At 48.3% G+C, this 13,020-nt stretch overlaps 23 non-coding genes across 23 annotated transcripts; all 23 read right to left on the bottom strand.

The window, feature by feature from the left end:
• Positions 1-107: 107 nt before the first annotated feature.
• LOC140375753 (5S ribosomal RNA) lies at positions 108-226 on the bottom strand. Its single transcript, XR_011929686.1, has one exon. It is a non-coding gene; the product is annotated as a 5S ribosomal RNA (ribosomal RNA).
• Positions 227-382: 156 nt separating this feature from the next.
• Positions 383-501, bottom strand: LOC140375846 (5S ribosomal RNA). The gene has a single exon (XR_011929774.1). It is a non-coding gene; the product is annotated as a 5S ribosomal RNA (ribosomal RNA).
• A 169-nt stretch (positions 502-670) lies between these two features.
• Positions 671-789, bottom strand: LOC140375752 (5S ribosomal RNA). The gene has a single exon (XR_011929685.1). It is a non-coding gene; the product is annotated as a 5S ribosomal RNA (ribosomal RNA).
• Positions 790-955: 166 nt separating this feature from the next.
• LOC140375845 (5S ribosomal RNA) lies at positions 956-1,074 on the bottom strand. The gene has a single exon (XR_011929773.1). It is a non-coding gene; the product is annotated as a 5S ribosomal RNA (ribosomal RNA).
• Positions 1,075-1,244: 170 nt separating this feature from the next.
• Positions 1,245-1,363, bottom strand: LOC140375751 (5S ribosomal RNA). The gene has a single exon (XR_011929684.1). It is a non-coding gene; the product is annotated as a 5S ribosomal RNA (ribosomal RNA).
• Positions 1,364-1,529: 166 nt separating this feature from the next.
• Positions 1,530-1,648, bottom strand: LOC140375844 (5S ribosomal RNA). The gene has a single exon (XR_011929772.1). It is a non-coding gene; the product is annotated as a 5S ribosomal RNA (ribosomal RNA).
• Positions 1,649-1,818: 170 nt separating this feature from the next.
• On the bottom strand, positions 1,819-1,937 carry LOC140375750 (5S ribosomal RNA). The gene has a single exon (XR_011929683.1). It is a non-coding gene; the product is annotated as a 5S ribosomal RNA (ribosomal RNA).
• Positions 1,938-2,103: 166 nt separating this feature from the next.
• On the bottom strand, positions 2,104-2,222 carry LOC140375842 (5S ribosomal RNA). Its single transcript, XR_011929770.1, has one exon. It is a non-coding gene; the product is annotated as a 5S ribosomal RNA (ribosomal RNA).
• A 170-nt stretch (positions 2,223-2,392) lies between these two features.
• Positions 2,393-2,511, bottom strand: LOC140375749 (5S ribosomal RNA). Its single transcript, XR_011929682.1, has one exon. It is a non-coding gene; the product is annotated as a 5S ribosomal RNA (ribosomal RNA).
• A 166-nt stretch (positions 2,512-2,677) lies between these two features.
• On the bottom strand, positions 2,678-2,796 carry LOC140375841 (5S ribosomal RNA). Its single transcript, XR_011929769.1, has one exon. It is a non-coding gene; the product is annotated as a 5S ribosomal RNA (ribosomal RNA).
• A 6,563-nt stretch (positions 2,797-9,359) lies between these two features.
• LOC140375825 (5S ribosomal RNA) lies at positions 9,360-9,478 on the bottom strand. Its single transcript, XR_011929754.1, has one exon. It is a non-coding gene; the product is annotated as a 5S ribosomal RNA (ribosomal RNA).
• A 156-nt stretch (positions 9,479-9,634) lies between these two features.
• On the bottom strand, positions 9,635-9,753 carry LOC140375840 (5S ribosomal RNA). The gene has a single exon (XR_011929768.1). It is a non-coding gene; the product is annotated as a 5S ribosomal RNA (ribosomal RNA).
• Positions 9,754-9,920: 167 nt separating this feature from the next.
• On the bottom strand, positions 9,921-10,039 carry LOC140375748 (5S ribosomal RNA). The gene has a single exon (XR_011929681.1). It is a non-coding gene; the product is annotated as a 5S ribosomal RNA (ribosomal RNA).
• Positions 10,040-10,197: 158 nt separating this feature from the next.
• Positions 10,198-10,316, bottom strand: LOC140375839 (5S ribosomal RNA). Its single transcript, XR_011929767.1, has one exon. It is a non-coding gene; the product is annotated as a 5S ribosomal RNA (ribosomal RNA).
• A 170-nt stretch (positions 10,317-10,486) lies between these two features.
• On the bottom strand, positions 10,487-10,605 carry LOC140375836 (5S ribosomal RNA). Its single transcript, XR_011929764.1, has one exon. It is a non-coding gene; the product is annotated as a 5S ribosomal RNA (ribosomal RNA).
• Positions 10,606-10,771: 166 nt separating this feature from the next.
• LOC140375829 (5S ribosomal RNA) lies at positions 10,772-10,890 on the bottom strand. The gene has a single exon (XR_011929758.1). It is a non-coding gene; the product is annotated as a 5S ribosomal RNA (ribosomal RNA).
• A 160-nt stretch (positions 10,891-11,050) lies between these two features.
• Positions 11,051-11,169, bottom strand: LOC140375746 (5S ribosomal RNA). Its single transcript, XR_011929679.1, has one exon. It is a non-coding gene; the product is annotated as a 5S ribosomal RNA (ribosomal RNA).
• A 167-nt stretch (positions 11,170-11,336) lies between these two features.
• LOC140375744 (5S ribosomal RNA) lies at positions 11,337-11,455 on the bottom strand. The gene has a single exon (XR_011929678.1). It is a non-coding gene; the product is annotated as a 5S ribosomal RNA (ribosomal RNA).
• Positions 11,456-11,613: 158 nt separating this feature from the next.
• LOC140375743 (5S ribosomal RNA) lies at positions 11,614-11,732 on the bottom strand. Its single transcript, XR_011929677.1, has one exon. It is a non-coding gene; the product is annotated as a 5S ribosomal RNA (ribosomal RNA).
• Positions 11,733-11,898: 166 nt separating this feature from the next.
• Positions 11,899-12,017, bottom strand: LOC140375817 (5S ribosomal RNA). Its single transcript, XR_011929747.1, has one exon. It is a non-coding gene; the product is annotated as a 5S ribosomal RNA (ribosomal RNA).
• A 170-nt stretch (positions 12,018-12,187) lies between these two features.
• On the bottom strand, positions 12,188-12,306 carry LOC140375742 (5S ribosomal RNA). Its single transcript, XR_011929676.1, has one exon. It is a non-coding gene; the product is annotated as a 5S ribosomal RNA (ribosomal RNA).
• A 158-nt stretch (positions 12,307-12,464) lies between these two features.
• Positions 12,465-12,583, bottom strand: LOC140375741 (5S ribosomal RNA). Its single transcript, XR_011929675.1, has one exon. It is a non-coding gene; the product is annotated as a 5S ribosomal RNA (ribosomal RNA).
• A 158-nt stretch (positions 12,584-12,741) lies between these two features.
• Positions 12,742-12,860, bottom strand: LOC140375740 (5S ribosomal RNA). The gene has a single exon (XR_011929674.1). It is a non-coding gene; the product is annotated as a 5S ribosomal RNA (ribosomal RNA).
• Between the last annotated feature and the right edge of the window lie 160 nt (positions 12,861-13,020).

Genomic DNA, 13,020 nt, shown 5'->3' with positions numbered 1-13,020 from the left:
GTCTTTTCGTGAAGAGTACCTTCACGCCACTTGCTCGGTCAAAATTGGGATATCTCAATGAAAAACTTCTTTTTTTTTTTTTTTTGACAGGTGAAAAAGTGTGAAAATGCTCACAGCACCTGGTATTCCCAGGCGGTCTCCCATCCAAGTACTAACCAGGCCCAACCCTGCTTGGCTTCCGAGATCAGACGAGATCGGGCTGGTCCAGGGTGGTATGGCCGTGAGCGAAATGTTCCAGGTCAAAACGGCCTTTTTTATATCAAACACTGTCTTTTCGTGAAGAGTACCTTCACGCCACTTGCTCGGTCAAAATTGGGATATCTCAATGAAAAACTTCTTTTTTTTTTTTTTTTTTTTTTTGACAGGTGAAAAAGTATGAAAATGCTCACAGCACCAGGTATTCCCAGGCGGTCTCCCATCCAAGTACTAAACAGGCCCAACCCTGCTTGGCTTCCGAGATCAGACGAGATCGGGCGGGTCCAGGGTGGTATGGCCGTGAGCGAAATGTTCCAGGTCAAAACTCGTATAAATGGCTTTTTTTTGCATCAAACACTGTCTTTTCGTGAAGAGTACCTTCACGCCACTTGCTCGGTCAAAATTGGGATATCTCAATGAAAAACTTCTTTTTTTTTTTTTTTTTTTTTTTTTGACAGGTGAAAAAGTGTGAAAATGCTCACAGCACCTGGTATTCCCAGGCGGTCTCCCATCCAAGTACTAACCAGGCCCAACCCTGCTTGGCTTCCGAGATCAGACGAGATCGGGCTGGTCCAGGGTGGTATGGCCGTGAGCGAAATGTTCCAGGTCAAAACTCGTATAAATTGCTTTTTTTGCATCAAACACTGTCTTTTCGTGAAGAGTACCTTCACGCCACTTGCTCGGTCAAAATTGGGATATCTCAATGAAAAACTTCTTTTTTTTTTTTTTTTTTTTTTTGACAGGTGAAAAAGTATGAAAATGCTCACAGCACCAGGTATTCCCAGGCGGTCTCCCATCCAAGTACTAAACAGGCCCAACCCTGCTTGGCTTCCGAGATCAGACGAGATCGGGCGGGTCCAGGGTGGTATGGCCGTGAGCGAAATGTTCCAGGTCAAAACTCGTATAAATGGCTTTTTTTTGCATCAAACACTGTCTTTTCGTGAAGAGTACCTTCACGCCACTTGCTCGGTCAAAATTGGGATATCTCAATGAAAAACTTCTTTTTTTTTTTTTTTTTTTTTTTTTTGACAGGTGAAAAAGTGTGAAAATGCTCACAGCACCTGGTATTCCCAGGCGGTCTCCCATCCAAGTACTAACCAGGCCCAACCCTGCTTGGCTTCCGAGATCAGACGAGATCGGGCTGGTCCAGGGTGGTATGGCCGTGAGCGAAATGTTCCAGGTCAAAACTCGTATAAATTGCTTTTTTTGCATCAAACACTGTCTTTTCGTGAAGAGTACCTTCACGCCACTTGCTCGGTCAAAATTGGGATATCTCAATGAAAAACTTCTTTTTTTTTTTTTTTTTTTTTTTGACAGGTGAAAAAGTATGAAAATGCTCACAGCACCAGGTATTCCCAGGCGGTCTCCCATCCAAGTACTAAACAGGCCCAACCCTGCTTGGCTTCCGAGATCAGACGAGATCGGGCGGGTCCAGGGTGGTATGGCCGTGAGCGAAATGTTCCAGGTCAAAACTCGTATAAATGGCTTTTTTTTGCATCAAACACTGTCTTTTCGTGAAGAGTACCTTCACGCCACTTGCTCGGTCAAAATTGGGATATCTCAATGAAAAACTTCTTTTTTTTTTTTTTTTTTTTTTTTTTGACAGGTGAAAAAGTGTGAAAATGCTCACAGCACCTGGTATTCCCAGGCGGTCTCCCATCCAAGTACTAACCAGGCCCAACCCTGCTTGGCTTCCGAGATCAGACGAGATCGGGCTGGTCCAGGGTGGTATGGCCGTGAGCGAAATGTTCCAGGTCAAAACTCGTATAAATTGCTTTTTTTGCATCAAACACTGTCTTTTCGTGAAGAGTACCTTCACGCCACTTGCTCGGTCAAAATTGGGATATCTCAATGAAAAACTTCTTTTTTTTTTTTTTTTTTTTTTTGACAGGTGAAAAAGTATGAAAATGCTCACAGCACCAGGTATTCCCAGGCGGTCTCCCATCCAAGTACTAAACAGGCCCAACCCTGCTTGGCTTCCGAGATCAGACGAGATCGGGCGGGTCCAGGGTGGTATGGCCGTGAGCGAAATGTTCCAGGTCAAAACTCGTATAAATGGCTTTTTTTTGCATCAAACACTGTCTTTTCGTGAAGAGTACCTTCACGCCACTTGCTCGGTCAAAATTGGGATATCTCAATGAAAAACTTCTTTTTTTTTTTTTTTTTTTTTTTTTTGACAGGTGAAAAAGTGTGAAAATGCTCACAGCACCTGGTATTCCCAGGCGGTCTCCCATCCAAGTACTAACCAGGCCCAACCCTGCTTGGCTTCCGAGATCAGACGAGATCGGGCTGGTCCAGGGTGGTATGGCCGTGAGCGAAATGTTCCAGGTCAAAACTCGTATAAATTGCTTTTTTTGCATCAAACACTGTCTTTTCGTGAAGAGTACCTTCACGCCACTTGCTCGGTCAAAATTGGGATATCTCAATGAAAAACTTCTTTTTTTTTTTTTTTTTTTTTTTGACAGGTGAAAAAGTATGAAAATGCTCACAGCACCAGGTATTCCCAGGCGGTCTCCCATCCAAGTACTAAACAGGCCCAACCCTGCTTGGCTTCCGAGATCAGACGAGATCGGGCGGGTCCAGGGTGGTATGGCCGTGAGCGAAATGTTCCAGGTCAAAACTCGTATAAATGGCTTTTTTTTGCATCAAACACTGTCTTTTCGTGAAGAGTACCTTCACGCCACTTGCTCGGTCAAAATTGGGATATCTCAATGAAAAACTTCTTTTTTTTTTTTTTTTTTTTTTTTTTGACAGGTGAAAAAGTGTGAAAATGCTCACAGCACCTGGTATTCCCAGGCGGTCTCCCATCCAAGTACTAACCAGGCCCAACCCTGCTTGGCTTCCGAGATCAGACGAGATCGGGCTGGTCTTTTTTTTTTTTTATCTTTTATTATCAAAAACATCTTAAAACAAGTATTTACATATATTTACATGAATGTACAGACATACATGACACACAAGGGCAAGGGGAGACGAGACAAAAAATTACAGAAAATCAAACACACAATCATTCTCGAAACATTCTTCAGTGATGGGGGGTGATGCCGGGGTCAGAAGAGGATGTCCAGGTTTCCAGAGGGTGTGAGGTGGATCAGGGTGTTGTGGGGGACGAGGTGGGTGATGAACCGGTGCTCTGCTGCCATGTGGAGGTGTCGGAGGTGTGCGGCCAAGAGTCCTTTGAAGATGGGCCAGGGTGCTGCTGTTTTATTGTCACGGAGATGGATGTTCCTGTTGAGATATAATGTGTACCGGGCTATGGAGAGGGTTAGTCGGGCGAGATGGGTGTTGGCTCCAGAGCGACTCTGTCCGGGACCAAAGAGGAGGAGCCAGGGCTCCTGGTCGTCCCCTCCTAGGGCCGCCGGCGGTGGGAGCCTTCAGGACAGCCTCCGAGCGAGGAGGTCCTGCAGTCGGGACCAGAACGGGCGGACGGCCGGGCAGGTGTACAGCATGTGCTCCAGGGTCTCGGGGGGTCCGTGGCACACGGGGCAGTCCGCAGCGTAGCTGTCGGGAAGAAATGCGTGCAGTGCTGCGGATGTAAAGACGATCCTGTGTCTAAATCTGAAGTCAAAATGACCTACGTTATGTGGGGTGTACCAATTAAAGATGTTGGCCCAGATGGTTGCGATGGTGCGTGCGGGGAATGTTAATGACCATTTGTGTTCCGAGGCGGGACGCCCCAGCACTCTCGGCAACAACAACTGATACAGGATGCGGGTGGGTAGGTCTGTGAAAATCCTAAACCTCCCCGTGCTAACAAATACATTAAAATTCAACTTACCTGTCGTGCTCCCCATTTGGCCCAAAGTGCTTCCCCAATGCCTGACCAGATTCCTGTTAAAAATACTTACCATACCACTAATATACTTTCTCCTAAACACTTTACCTGCTAACCTAAAACACTTCCCTATATAATCTACACTAAAATTACCTTTCACGTCAAATACCTTACCTACATATTCCAGCCCAGCCTCCTCCATCGCCCCACTGATCATGCACTCGCGCTTCCCGGGGGGAGCGGAGAGCAAGTCAGGGTTATGACGGAGGGGCATGTGCGCGAGACCCTCACCGCTGTCTGGAACCGCCACAGTCAGGGGCCTGAAAGTCCTCCACGCCTCCAAGAGTTCCCTCTCGAAGGGGGGGAGGCCCTCCAGGACCGAAACAGGGGGCAACAAACACAAATTATAAACACCAAACTTACCTAGACTATTAACAAACTCACCTATATAATCCTTCCATGGAGCATCTACCTCAACGTCTAGAAATTTCCGAATTGTTTTCAGCCTGAAGGCCTTCTTCCTTAACTCTAAATCTGCTAACTTTAAACCTCCCTGATCGTACTCACCTATCATAACCTTATGTGCAATAAAGCCCCTCTCACGATTCCACAAAAAGTGGTTTATCACTAACCTTAATTTGTTAGCATAGACCCCCGGCAGGCCGTACACGGAGAGTGCATGGTTCAACATGGACATGCACAAAGAATTTACAACTAAGACTTTACCTTTTAATGTCAGATTACGACGTCTCCAAAAATTCAAGCGCGCTGTAATTTTCTCGCACAAAGGCGACCAAAGTGCAGTACGACACGCCTCCTCGTCTCTGCCCAGGGGGACGCCGAGGACCTTGTAGGAGTCCCCCGCCTCCCGGAGCTGGACAGGGAGAGGAACAGGCGTGACGCTGCCGCAAAATTTAACCGTGGTTTTATCGAAATTGATTTTGGCCCCTGAAGCGAGGCCGTAAACATTGAGCACGTGGAGAGAGGCGTTCAGGCTCTCCACGTCTCGGAGGATCAGATTCGTGTCATCTGCGTACTGAAAAATTTTGACTTCCCTACCCGCAGGCGTGGTCAGTCCCCTCACCGCCGCGTCCGCCCTCAACATGGCCGCCAAAGGCTCAGCGGCGATGCTGTAGAGGAGCGACGAGAGGGGACAGCCCTGCCTGACTGATCTTTTTAAGGGGAAAGAGTCAGTTAGAAACCCGTTGACTTTGACCTTACTGACCGCAAAGGAATAGATGAGCTGTAGCCAATTAACAAACCGTTCACCGAAGCCTAACTTACCTAATACAGTCCAGAGGAACGAATGCTCAACTCTGTCGAACGCCTTGTTAAAGTCTACACTAACGTGAATACCACCGGTCGCGTGCATCTGCCGAAGGAGATATCTCAGAGACAAAACTGTGTCTGAGATGTCCCTCCCGGGGACGCTGTAGGCCTGCGAGGGGTGTATGACGGATCCAATCACACGCTTTAACCTACCTGCTAATACCTTTGCTAAAATTTTATAGTCTACGTTCAAAAGGCTAATGGGCCTGTAGTTGGCGAGGCTGCTCCTGTCGCCCTTCTTAAAAAGCAGAGTGACGACACTCATCGCAAAACCATCGCCAACTCTACTCTCACTCTCAAAATCCTGATATAATAGGAGTAGGATCGGAGCTAACCTGGAAGCGAAACGCTTGAAAAACTCACAGGTTAGTCCGTCCTCTCCGGGGCTTTTCCCTGTATTTAAACTCTTGACTGCAGCCTCTATCTCCATGAGAGACAGAGGCGCGTCGCACAGCTCCCTATCCTCCCTGCTCAGTGTGCGCTCCAGAGCACCTACAGCCTGGTCTAAAGCCTGCTCTGCCACTCCGTCTGAACTAAAAAGCCTACTATAGAAATCCTGCGCTGTCTCTAAAACCTCACTTACCTCGGAAACAATCTTACCTGTCTTATCTATCAACTTATCTATGTGCATCTTTCCCTGTGTAACCTTCTCACAGCCGAAGAAGAACGCTGTCGAGCGTTCTCCTTCGACTGTGTGTCTGGCTTTTGCCCTCAAAATTGCACCCTGACACCTACTTACCTCCAGCTGCTCCAGCTCCGCGCGCACCACCAGGTACTCTGGATCCACAGGGCCAGTGGTGGAAGCTGCGCCCTGGTCCAGGACCTGCAGGCGCTGGCGGAGAGCGGTCTCCCTCCTGGTCGACAGCCACGCCTTGTGTTTGCTGTAATTGACACAGAGCTTTTTAATGCGTGTTTTTGCCGTCGGCCACCAATCGACCACGCTGTCGATCAGCTCCAGCTCCATGTCAAATACATCAAACAAAAAGTCCATTTTCCTACAAAAAGTTTCATCACCGAGGATGGAGCTGTTTAGGACCCACAGTCCTCCATTCCTCGGTGATGAAACTAACCCAAAATAAATATCTAAAGTGGAGTGATCACTCAAGCCTGACCACTTGTAGGAAGCACCACTGACTCTCTGTGCCAGGTCTGAGGAGGCAAAACAGAGGTCAATGCGGGACTGCTTCAGGACGCCCTGGACGACCTGCCGCCTGGAGAAATCCTTCAGGAAGGGGTGGACGAACCGCCACACCTCCGTCAGGTTCCTGCTGGCGGCTTCTTCCAACAGGGCTGTCCTGGCAGTGCTGTTTTTAAAAGAGTTGTTAATGCCGATGTCTGTCTTGCAAAGTGTTGTATTAAAGTCACCGATTATGATTGTAGTGTCGTTCGCAAAGCGAAATATTTTTTTGAAGAATTGCCTCCTCAGACCATCATCGTTCGGGGCGTAGATGTTAATTAGTCTGAACTTCACTGTGTCCGTGAAGTCCAGGACCAGGAAGGAGCCCTCTGGGTCGGCGTGTACCAGGGTGGGTTGGCCTAAGACACCAGGCCTCACCACCGTGGCCACACCGCGCGAGCACGCCGTGCCCAGGGCCCAAAATACAGAGCCCACTCCCATGCTCCGCACTTGTTGCGCGTGGCTGACATCCCAGTGCGTTTCTTGGATGCAGAGCACGTCCCACTTGGAAAAGTGTAACGCGCTCTGCATCCGCACTGGGCTCCGCAGGCCGCCTGCGTTCCAAGAGGACAAGGAGAACGCCATTAAGAGGAGACCTTGGAGGATGTAACCCATCTTTTATTTAGACTTCTTTTTGGCGCCCGTCGCATCCGACTGCGACACTCTTTTTCTGACTTCACGGGTGGAGAAATCCATGAAGTCATCATTAAAAACAGTCTCGAGCTCACCTCGTGGGGCAGAGCTGCGTGTGGAGGATGGTGGGTTGATGGAGCTTTCTGCTGGCGCTTTTGAAGTGGTTGGAACGGAGGAGGCAGAGCCGCTCTCAGCAGCAGCGCCCTCTCCGTCTCCTGCCACCTGCTTCCTGCGTCTTGCCCCTTTCTTATCCTTCTTCTCCACCTGTCCCCTCTTACCACCGTCCGACTGGAGCTTGGGATCATCACCCAGCCCTGTGGTGATGTCCCCCCCTTTGGAGGTAAGATGCGGGGCCTGTCCCGCACCCATCCTCCTCCCGGGTTCAGCCTCTTCCTCCACGGGCTTAGGAGTTGGACCCTCACGAGTCCCCTCCCTCTGGTCAGGAGGAGCAGTTTGTCCTGCTCCCACCTTCCCAGACGCCAGCGCTGAGCCGAGCACCATCTCCAGTGCGACGGGCGCCTCCTCGTCTGAGGAGTCAGAGGAGCAAGAGGAGCCAGACACCTCTGGCTCCCCTGACTCCTCCACAGCCTCCTCCTCCAAAAACTCCTCTACTTCGGAGAGAGCAGTTGCGGGCACGTTCTGGGCCACGTCACTGCTCTCTCCTCCAATGGCGTCCTCCCTGTCCTCCCCTCTGTCCTCCCCTCTGTCCTCCTCTCTGTCACCCGCACCACACGGACATAAGTGGCGGAACATGCGGCACTCTCTGCACTTCGGGGCCCGCTGCGCGACGCACTCGCGCGCGTAATGCCCCTGGCTCCCGCAGTTGCGGCACAGAAAGTCAGGGCACTCCCTCAGAATATGGCCAGGCTGGAGACACCCCCTACACACCCGCACCTGCCTGTCGTGTATTACCCTGAAGTACTCGGGGCCCCCCGCGGTGTCAAACCTGACAGAATACGGTAAGGACTGCACCGTGTCCGTGAACCTTACCCGTACAAACCTGGTGCCGTCCGCCACGTTCGTCCCCGGCCACATTCTCCTCCTCACCTCGGAGACCGCAGAGACCCCCCAGGCGTAGAGCTTGGCCAGGATCTCCTCGTCCTCGATATAAGCCGGCAGCCCCATGAAGGACACGACCAGCTCATCCACCGAGATGTCACGGGCGTGAACCCTGACTCCTCCAATGCAGTACCCGTCCAGGAGCCGCTCCTTCGCTTTGGTGGTACTGACGGTTACTTCATATTTGTCCTTCGAGATGAGTCTGCACGCTACTATGGAGCCGCACACCTCCTGAGTCGATTTCAAAAAAGCTAGTGGCGTGATTTGTGCTCCCTCCGTCAACTCCAACACCACAGTGAGTTCTTTCATAAATTTCATTCTTCTTTCTTCGTTCTTTCTATTATTTACAGATTCTTTCAAACTTTGTCTTGCCTTTGTCGTGTCCATTCCAGTGTCCGATGCCGTGTTGTCCGTCCTTTGAGCCATGCTCACAAAAAACAAAAAATCCACCTCCCAGTAAGTTTACTGGGAGGGGAACAAACAAAAGAACTGAAAAAAGTAAATGAAAATGACCAAAATAACGATTAAAAACTCAAAAAAAACTCCCAAACCTCCAGCTCCAGACCATGCAGCACACCACAAATTGCACGCACCTGCACTCTTAAAGTATAGACTTCCCTGCCCTCCGGCGAGGGGAAGCCCCCGTTTCAAGACTGCTGCTGCTCCCTTTTTTCCCATGAAGGACGAGACTTAGACTGCAATTGTTCCTTGAACATGGAGGAATAGTCTTATACTGCCGAGGCTGTCGCTATTCCCTTTCCCCATGGAGGACCAGTATTGCGCTGTTGCTTTTCCTTTCTCATGGAAGAACAGTCTGACACAGCCCAGTTCTCACCTGGAGTTACCAGTTCTCGCCATATACAACCAGGGAGGACCAGTTTTACGTGCTGCTGTTCCTTGCATCATGGAGGGATAGTCTTAGACTGCCAGACCGTCGCTGCTGTTCCCTTTGTTCCCATGGAGTACCAGTCTTAGACCGCTACTGTTCCTGATCATGGAGGAATAGTCTTAGACTGCCGAGGCTGTTGCTATTCCCTTTGTTCCCATGGAGGACCAGTATTTGTGCTGTTGCTGTTCCTGATCATGGAGGAACAGTCTTAGGCTGCCGAGGCTGTTGCTATCCCCTTTGTTCCCATGGAAAGGACGAGTCTTAGGCTCTACTGTTCCTGTGTGTAATGGGGGTAGTTTTTTTGCTCACAGCACCTGGTATTTCAAGGAGGTCTCCCATCCAAGTACTAACCAGGCCCAGCCCTGCTTAGCTTCCGAGATCAGACGAGATCGGGCGGGTCCAGGGTGGTATGGCCGTGAGCGAAATGTTCCAGGTCAAAACGGCCTTTTTTATATCAAACACTGTCTTTTCGTGAAGAGTACCTTCACGCCACTTGCTCGGTCAAAATTGGGATATCTCAATGAAAAACTTCTTTTTTTTTTTTTTTTTTTTTTTGACAGGTGAAAAAGTATGAAAATGCTCACAGCACCAGGTATTCCCAGGCGGTCTCCCATCCAAGTACTAAACAGGCCCAACCCTGCTTGGCTTCCGAGATCAGACGAGATCGGGCGGGTCCAGGGTGGTATGGCCGTGAGCGAAATGTTCCAGGTCAAAACTCGTATAAATGGCTTTTTTTTGCATCAAACACTGTCTTTTCGTGAAGAGTACCTTCACGCCACTTGCTCGGTCAAAATTGGGATATCTCAATGAAAAACTTCTTTTTTTTTTTTTTTTTTTTTTTGACAGGTGAAAAAGTATGAAAATGCTCACAGCACCTGGTATTCCCAGGCGGTCTCCCATCCAAGTACTAACCAGGCCCAACCCTGCTTGGCTTCCGAGATCAGACGAGATCGGGCTGGTCCAGGGTGGTATGGCCGTGAGCGAAATGTTCCAGGTCAAAACGGCCTTTTTTATATCAAACACTGTCTTTTCGTGAAGAGTACCTTCACGCCACTTGCTCGGTCAAAATTGGGATATCTCAATGAAAAACTTCTTTTTTTTTTTTTTTTTTTTTTTTTGACAGGTGAAAAAGTATGAAAATGCTCACAGCACCAGGTATTCCCAGGCGGTCTCCCATCCAAGTACTAAACAGGCCCAACCCTGCTTGGCTTCCGAGATCAGACGAGATCGGGCGGGTCCAGGGTGGTATGGCCGTGAGCGAAATGTTCCAGGTCAAAACTCGTATAAATGGCTTTTTTTTGCATCAAACACTGTCTTTTCGTGAAGAGTACCTTCACGCCACTTGCTCGGTCAAAATTGGGATATCTCAATGAAAAACTTCTTTTTTTTTTTTTTCTTTTTTTTTTTGACAGGTGAAAAAGTGTGAAAATGGTCACAGCACCTGGTATTCCCAGGCGGTCTCCCATCCAAGTACTAACCAGGCCCAACCCTGCTTGGCTTCCGAGATCAGACGAGATCGGGCTGGTCCAGGGTGGTATGGCCGTGAGCGAAGTGTTCCAGGTCAAAACTCGTATAAATGGCTTTTTTTGCATCAAACACTGTCTTTTCGTGAAGAGTACCTTCACGCCACTTGCTCGGTCAAAATTGGGATATCTCAATGAAAAACTTCTTTTTTTTTTTTTTTTTTTTTTTGACAGGTGAAAAAGTATGAAAATGCTCACAGCACCAGGTATTCCCAGGCGGTCTCCCATCCAAGTACTAAACAGGCCCAACCCTGCTTGGCTTCCGAGATCAGACGAGATCGGGCGGGTCCAGGGTGGTATGGCCGTGAGCGAAATGTTCCAGGTCAAAACTCGTATAAATGGCTTTTTTTTGCATCAAACACTGTCTTTTCGTGAAGAGTACCTTCACGCCACTTGCTCGGTCAAAATTGGGATATCTCAATGAAAAACTTCTTTTTTTTTTTTTTTTGACAGGTGAAAAAGTGTGAAAATGCTCACAGCACCTGGTATTCCCAGGCGGTCTCCCATCCAAGTACTAACCAGGCCCAACCCTGCTTGGCTTCCGAGATCAGACGAGATCGGGCTGGTCCAGGGTGGTATGGCCGTGAGCGAAATGTTCCAGGTCAAAACTCGTATAAATTGCTTTTTTTGCATCAAACACTGTCTTTTCGTGAAGAGTACCTTCACGCCACTTGCTCGGTCAAAATTGGGATATCTCAATGAAAAACTTCTTTTTTTTTTTCTTTTTTTTTTTTGACAGGTGAAAAAGTATGAAAATGCTCACAGCACCTGGTATTCCCAGGCGGTCTCCCATCCAAGTACTAACCAGGCCCAACCCTGCTTGGCTTCCGAGATCAGACGAGATCGGGCTGGTCCAGGGTGGTATGGCCGTGAGCGAAATGTTCCAGGTCAAAACGGCCTTTTTTATATCAAACACTGTCTTTTCGTGAAGAGTACCTTCACGCCACTTGCTCGGTCAAAATTGGGATATCTCAATGAAAAACTTCTTTTTTTTTTTTTTTTTTTTTTTTTGACAGGTGAAAAAGTGTGAAAATGCTCACAGCACCTGGTATTCCCAGGCGGTCTCCCATCCAAGTACTAACCAGGCCCAACCCTGCTTGGCTTCCGAGATCAGACGAGATCGGGCTGGTCCAGGGTGGTATGGCCGTGAGCGAAATGTTCCAGGTCAAAACTCGTATAAATTGCTTTTTTTGCATCAAACACTGTCTTTTCGTGAAGAGTACCTTCACGCCACTTGCTCGGTCAAAATTGGGATATCTCAATGAAAAACTTCTTTTTTTCTTTTTTTTTTTTTTTGACAGGTGAAAAAGTATGAAAATGCTCACAGCACCAGGTATTCCCAGGCGGTCTCCCATCCAAGTACTAAACAGGCCCAACCCTGCTTGGCTTCCGAGATCAGACGAGATCGGGCGGGTCCAGGGTGGTATGGCCGTGAGCCAAATGTTCCAGGTCAAAACTCGTATAAATGGCTTTTTTTTGCATCAAACACTGTCTTTTCGTGAAGAGTACCTTCACGCCACTTGCTCGGTCAAAATTGGGATATCTCAATGAAAAACTTCTTTTTTTTTTTTTTTTTTTTTTTTTTGACAGGTGAAAAAGTGTGAAAATGCTCACAGCACCTGGTATTCCCAGGCGGTCTCCCATCCAAGTACTAACCAGGCCCAACCCTGCTTGGCTTCCGAGATCAGACGAGATCGGGCTGGTCCAGGGTGGTATGGCCGTGAGCGAAATGTTCCAGGTCAAAACGGCCTTTTTTATATCAAACACTGTCTTTTCATGAAGAGTACCTTCACGCCACTTGCTCGGTCAAAATTGGGATATCTCAATGAAAAACTTCTTTTTTTTTTTTTTTTTTTTTTTTTGACAGGTGAAAAAGTGTGAAAATGCTCACAGCACCTGGTATTCCCAGGCGGTCTCCCATCCAAGTACTAACCAGGCCCAACCCTGCTTGGCTTCCGAGATCAGACGAGATCGGGCTGGTCCAGGGTGGTATGGCCGTGAGCGAAATGTTCCAGGTCAAAACGGCCTTTTTTATATCAAACACTGTCTTTTCGTGAAGAGTACCTTCACGCCACTTGCTCGGTCAAAATTGGGATATCTCAATGAAAAACTTCTTTTTTTTTTTTTTTTTTTTTTTTTGACAGGTGAAAAAGTGTGAAAATGCTCACAGCACCTGGTATTCCCAGGCGGTCTCCCATCCAAGTACTAACCAGGCCCAACCCTGCTTGGCTTCCGAGATCAGACGAGATCGGGCTGGTCCAGGGTGGTATGGCCGTGAGCGAAATGTTCCAGGTCAAAACTCGTATAAATTGCTTTTTTTGCATCAAACACTGTCTTTTCGTGAAGAGTACCTTCACGCCACTTGCTCGGTCAAAATTGGGATATCTCAATGAAAAACTTCTTTTTTTCTTTTTTTTTTTTTTTGACAGGTGAAAAAGTA

This window comes from Eucyclogobius newberryi, unplaced genomic scaffold (genome assembly GCF_026437365.1).
Source record: "Eucyclogobius newberryi isolate DKJ021-1_F unplaced genomic scaffold, fEucNew1.0.hap1 SCAF_336, whole genome shotgun sequence".
NCBI lineage: Eukaryota > Metazoa > Chordata > Actinopteri > Gobiiformes > Gobiidae > Eucyclogobius > Eucyclogobius newberryi.
Note: the sequence above shows the minus strand (reverse complement) of the source record. Positions and strands in the feature narration are given on the sequence as shown.